We start from the raw sequence: 6,636 nt of genomic DNA on the forward strand, positions 1-6,636 counted from the left end.
AAAAAAAAAAAAAAAAAAAAAGCCAGAAAACAATTAACAAAATGGCAATAAGTATATACCTATCAGTAATTACTTATCATATAAATGGTCTGAATGCTCATATCAAAAGACATAGGGTAACAGAATGGATATAAAAACAAGACCCATCTATAGGCTGGCTGTAAGAGATTCACTTTAGACCTAAAGACACATACAGAGTGAAAGTGAAGAGAAGGAAAAATATATTCCATGCAAACAGAACTGAAAACAAAAACAAAAACAAACCAAAGTAGTAATGCTTACTTATATCAAAGTAGACTTAAAAACAAAGATCACAAGAGACAAAAAAGGGCATTACATAATGATAAACAGACAATCCAACAGGACGATATAAAAAATGTAAATGTTTATATGTTAAGCATCAAAGCATCTAAATACATAAAGGAAATATTAGCAGACATAAAGAAATTGACAGTCATACAATAATAACAGAGGATTTTAACACCCGACTTACATCAATGGGTAGATCACCCAGTCAGAAAATCAAGAAGGAAACAGTGGCTTTAAATTATACATTAGACCAAATGGACTTAACAGATATATATATATATATATATAAACATTCCATCCAAAAAACCCAGAATATATTCTTTTCAAGTGCATACAGAACATTCTCCAGGATCAATCACATGTTAGGTCACAAAACAAATCTTGAAAAATTTAAGAATACTGAAATCATATTAAGTATCTTTTCCAATAGCAATGATATAAAACCAGAAACTGATTCTAAGAAAGACCTGGAAAAAATAGAGATGTAGAGGGTAAACAACATGCTACTAAATAACAAATGGTCAATAAGGAAATTAAAGAGGAAATTAAAAAATACATGGAGACAAATAAAAATAAAATACAATGACCCCAAATCTTTGAGACATAGCAAAAGCAGATCTAAGAGGAAAATTTATAGTGTGATACAGGGTCATCTCAAGAGATAAGAAAAGTTCAAATTAACAACTTAAACCTATACCTAAAAGAATTGGAAGAACAAAGCCCAAATTTAGTAGGAAAAAGGAAATAATAAAGATCAAAGTGGAAATAAATGAAATAGACATAAAAAAATAAAAAAGATCAATGAAATCAAGAGCTGGTTCTTTGAAAAGATAAACAAAATAAATAAACCTTTTAGCTAGACTCACCAAGAAAAATAGAGGACACAAACAGAATCAGAAATGAAAGAGAAGTAAGAACTGACACCACATAAATACAAAGGACTGTAAGAGAATAGTGTGAAAAATTATAAGAATTATAAATTCTAGGTTTAGAAGGGTTAAGTTCCTAGAAACATACAATCTTCCAAAACTGACTCAGAAGAAACAGAAAATATGTAAAGACTGGTTACTAGTAACAAAATAGAATCACTAATCAAAAAACTCCCAAAAAACAAAAGTTCAGGACCAGATGGACTCACAGTTGAATTCTGCCACCCCTGCCTCCAAAAAAAGTTACTACCTTTTCCCCCCAAAATTATTCTAAAAAATAGAGAGGACGGAAAGTTTCCAAATACTTTGTATGACGTCAGCATTACCTTGATAACAAAACCAGACAGAGGCACTACAGAAAGAAAGAACAACAGACCAAAAGCACTGATGAACATAGTTGCAACAATCCTCAACAAAATATAACTAAACAGCATGCAACAATATATTAAAAGAATCATTCACCACCATCAAGTGGGATTTATCATGGATTGTAAAGATGGATCAGTGTTTGCAAATCAATCAACATGGATATAGTACATTAATAAAATGAAGGGTAAAAATAATTTAACCATCTCAATAGATGCAGGAAAAACATTTGACAAAACTGAACATCTGTTCATGAAAAAAATTCTCAGCAAAAGTTTAGAGGAATCATACCTCAAAATAATAAAGGCCATATATATAACAAAATCACAGCCAACACTATACTCAATGATAAAAAACTGAAAGCTTTTTCTCTAAGATTAGAAATAAGACCAAGATATCCATGCTCACCACTTTTATTCAACATAATACTGGAAATCCTAGCCACAGCAATCAAACAAGAAAAAGAAATTAGAGGCATCCATAGAGGCATCTTCTTGGTAAAGAAGAAGCTAAACTATCACTTTTGGCAGATGACAAGATATATATGTTCCCTCATGTTTATTGCAGCATTATTTACAACAGCCAAGGTTTGGAAGCAAGCTAAGTGTCCATCCGTAGATGAACATATAAAGGATAAATGGATAAAGATGTGGTATATATAAACATGATTGAATATTATTCAGCCATTAAAAAGGAAATCTTGCCATTTGCAACAACATGGGTGGACCTAAAGGGTATTATTCTAAGTGAAATAAATCTGACTGGGAAAGATAAATGCCATATGATTTCACTTATATGTGGAATATAAAAAACAAAACAAATAACAAAACAAACAAATAAAAAAGAAATAGATTCATAAATACAGAGAAAAAATTGGTGGTTACTAGAAGGTAGAGGTTGGGGGAGATGGGCAAAATGGGTGAATGTGAGTCGGGGTGGGTACAGCCTTCCAGTATGGAATACGTAAGTCACAGGGATGAAAGGTGTAGCAGAGGGAATATAGTCAATGGTGACAGATGAGCATAGTTGTCGCAGAGTGTGGACCATCGTTGCCACACTGTGTTGTCCTTTGAAAACCAAATTCTAATTTTGCACCAGCTGACTTTTGATGTTAAAATTCATTTGACTTAATTTATTCTAATCTTAGCCTGCTTGGCCACACATTAAAATTTCTGTCCAAAGATTCCTTTTCCACAAACTCTGTCTATAAGGTTTTTTTTTTACATTCAGATTTTGTCCTTTGTTTTTCTTTGTTCATATTCTGAAATAACCAGGCTCAATTTAGGACAAAATTACCTTCTTTTACCATAATGAAAATGCATTTCCATTTCTCATACCTTCTTTTACCAAAAACGTGTCCTACTTTTATTGCATACAGAGATGTTTCCCATATTATTTCTAGTAGTCTTAATCACATATATTAGATTTTTTTATACTTAGAAACATTTAATTTCTAATGAAAATTAAGAAGTAAGCAATTATTAACCATCTTTTTTTAAAAAATAATTTTTATTTATTTATTTGACAGACAGAGATCACAAGTAGGCAGAAAGGCAGGCAGAGAGAGGAAGGGAAGCAGGCTCCCCGCTGAGGAGAGAGCCCAACATGGGGCTCGATCCCAGGACCCCGAGATCATGACCTGAGCCGAAGGCAGCGGCTTAACCCACTGAGCCACCCAGGCGCCTCAAACCATCTTTTACATTACCATTCTGTGGCTTGGCAAATTCATAAATATGTTTTATAATTTCTAAAAACATATGCTTTCTCATAGTAAATATTTTAGTGTGTCATGAGACACATTTTACTGATAGATCCAAATGTCTATAGTTCTTCAATAAAAGGAAGCCCAAAGTGGATAAACCTATGTTCAGTAATTAATGTTTTAGTATTTTTTTTGTTTTGAAATGACCCAGATATGTAATGATTATCCATCATTTAATTTTACTTAGCAAAATTTTGAATTTATTTATTTGGAAAATAATATCCTATCATTCATTAAATTTCTCGAACAAAGAGATTACATTTAGAGAGAGACAGAGAGATGTAAAATTCAATCATCTATATATCAATGGGATGAGATGAGTAAGAGGAGGCTTAGCACAGAGTGCTAAGGTCAGACAGGTAGGAACAGCACAGGTCCACCTGAATCAAGCAAGGTGCATGGCACTGGATGTTTGCCAGACATAGGCAGGGAAGAGCATTCTAAGTAGAGGGATCAGTGTAGGCAAACTCAGATGTGTATGGAAAAAAAAAATGGCATATTTGGCAGACACCTAAAATGTCAGTATTGAATGTGTGCGTGTGTGTGTGTGTGTGAATAAGGCTTCTTAAAGCCCAAGTTACAAGGGCCTCATGTGCTATGTGCCTTGGAGTTTGCACTTGATCTCATACACTAGTGAGTTGGGCTTTTAAGTAGGAGAGTGGGTTGGAAAGGAAGAAATTGGAGGCAGGAAGGCCAGGTGCAACCAACTGTAGGAGACCCAGAAATTACTGAGAACACCAGGCTCAGCCACAGGAGGAAGTAAATCAATAATGACACTATGTACGGGCACTAAAAAAGACCACTGTAAATAATCTAGTTGATTAACAAGGACAGAAGACTAAACGTTCCTGAGTGCCAGGACTCATTTCTGTGAGAGGTCTCTGCCAGGTAGGACTCAAACAAACTGGGTTCTGAAAGGTTGTTAGGAAGGGGGGAGCCGGTTTTGTGTTGTTTTCTTTCAAATGAACAGAAAAACATAGGCTGAAGAAAGGCTTAAAACCACTGGATTTTTTTGTCTTTTGTGTTTATCAAGTATGTCTTCTTTTTAAAAGATATTTATTTATTTATCTGAGAGAGAGAGAGCAGGAGAGAGGGGCAGAGTAAGAGGGAGCAGCAGGCTCTCCCTGGATGTGGGGCTCAGTCCCAGGATTCCAGGATCATGACCTGAGCCTTCTGAGCTACCCAGGTGCCCCTCAAACATGACTTCTGATCAGAGAGTTCTATCACACAGGAACGGAGAAGTTGGGGGCAAGATATTTCCTCATTTCACTTTAGTGGAAGAAATATCTCCATTTCTTTAGTATGAATTTTTCTTCTCCTGCAATTAATCTGCCACCTGGTGGCCTAATTGAGAAATTTCAGTTGCCATAGAAGAGAGAGAGGATTGAAGTAGGAATCAATATTCTTTTGGCCAATACAAACATAACGCAGTAGTGACTGTCACAAATAATACATCAATAGAGGGAGGCCTTCCTGTAACAATATAGAGTCTCTCTTACCTGCCATGCAAAAGGCATTTTATAATTTTCCAAGAATTCATGGAATAACAAAGAAGTGCTTAAACCATAAACACTTCTTGCTTCTGCATGATTTGACTCCATAAAATGAAAACTAGAGTATGGTCCTTGTATTTTAACGGGAGGAGAAATTGCCCTAAAAGCTATAGAGTCCCATAAAGTTAATTTCAACTTATAAAAAATCCCTTAAAAATAATGAGGTGAATTTACAAGCGTAGATGAAACCTGGATCCTGAACAGACACCCACTAAACTAGAAGAAAGAGTATACACAAGCAAATACAAGGAATCACTTTTCTTTAGGTGATTCATGAGGCCAATACATAATGATCTTGAGAGACGGAGACGGCTACCTCTGTGTGAGATGGGTTGTCCTTCAACCAGATCACTTCTTAAATTCTGCACACAAAAAAATAAGCATTGACTATATCCCACTGTTGTATAGACTTTTACCTTTTAACTGCTGGATAATAGGGAAGCTGGGAGAGGAGTCCCAGAGAAGGCATGGGTGGGGGCACTAGAGAGCCAAGCTAGTGCAGACTGGTTGAACTTCAACCCTGCCGTTAGTTCAACCTATTCTTAACCTCAGAAATGCTGCCTAAAGACAGAGGTGTCTTCTTTTAAAATTGAGATCTAGTTGACATATAACATTGGGTGCTCAGTTCTTATCAGCTGGTAGGAGAACTAGAGTTAATTGTGCCACCTGAACATACAATTGATCTGGCACACTCCCATTCCCAGAGAAGTACAACATTTTTCCCTTCTCCCCATGTTCTCCCAATTGGTGTTTCTGGGTATCATTCAAGTCCCTGCTGGAACTAAAATCATGCTCAATACTTCCATCCCACTTTACTGGGACTCCCTTCTCCCTAAAGCTGTATTGTAACTTTCTGTCACTGGCTGCTACCTAAGAACTTGCTGAAGCTTGATAGATCTCACTGTTGGCTCACCACATGGGACACCCCTGGTATCAATCCCAGAATGGAAAGAGCTAAGGTCCCAGAATCCTCTAGGACACTGGGATTTGCATTGCTTGCCATTCCTGTTGGGGCCATCCTGTGTCTGGGTAATGTTCTGAAGACTCCCCTTTTCCATTGGCCCACTGCTGCCTCAACACTAAAGCCAAATGGTCAGAGCTCAAAATCATGCCACTCTGCTGATGGGAGGGTAAAACCTGAGAACTCTTCAGTGGGTTCAGATGTTTTGAGAAGTCTTTGGGAAGGTATGTGAAGAACACACACTGATCCTCCATGATCTCAATACCGGGAGTCACAATAAAGTCTTCTGAAGGAAAGAAAGGGATGGGGGTAAAAAAGATAGAAGCTTATGAAGGTAATAGAACTGGAAAGGAGAGGGGTGCTCTGCTTAAAAAACTATCTAAAGTACAAGTGTGGCAATTGAGTCCCTAACAGATCTTCCCATATCCATAGCAGACATCACTCACTGATTTCAGCATTCCCACCCACTGCACCCAGACTTGGACTCAAAATCTATCTTCGCATAGCATTCCAAGTGTTCACTATGAATCAATTAGTTTTCATGAAAGTTGAAAACTATCAGCAATCTTGGATTTAAGGGAAGAAGTATCTTACTTCTTCTTAAGCCACTAACATGATATAAGGCATGCTTGGATGAGGGAAAGTCAAACAGGAACCAGAGAGGAAGGCTGTGCTAGGGAGAAGCAAACTAACTTTCAAAGGTTTTGTGGTATTAGAATTTAAGACTTTTTCTATTTAATCATGAGACTTTCGTGC

The sequence above is a fragment of the Mustela nigripes genome, chromosome 4, assembly GCF_022355385.1.
Source record: "Mustela nigripes isolate SB6536 chromosome 4, MUSNIG.SB6536, whole genome shotgun sequence".
In the NCBI taxonomy this organism is placed as follows: domain Eukaryota; kingdom Metazoa; phylum Chordata; class Mammalia; order Carnivora; family Mustelidae; genus Mustela; species Mustela nigripes.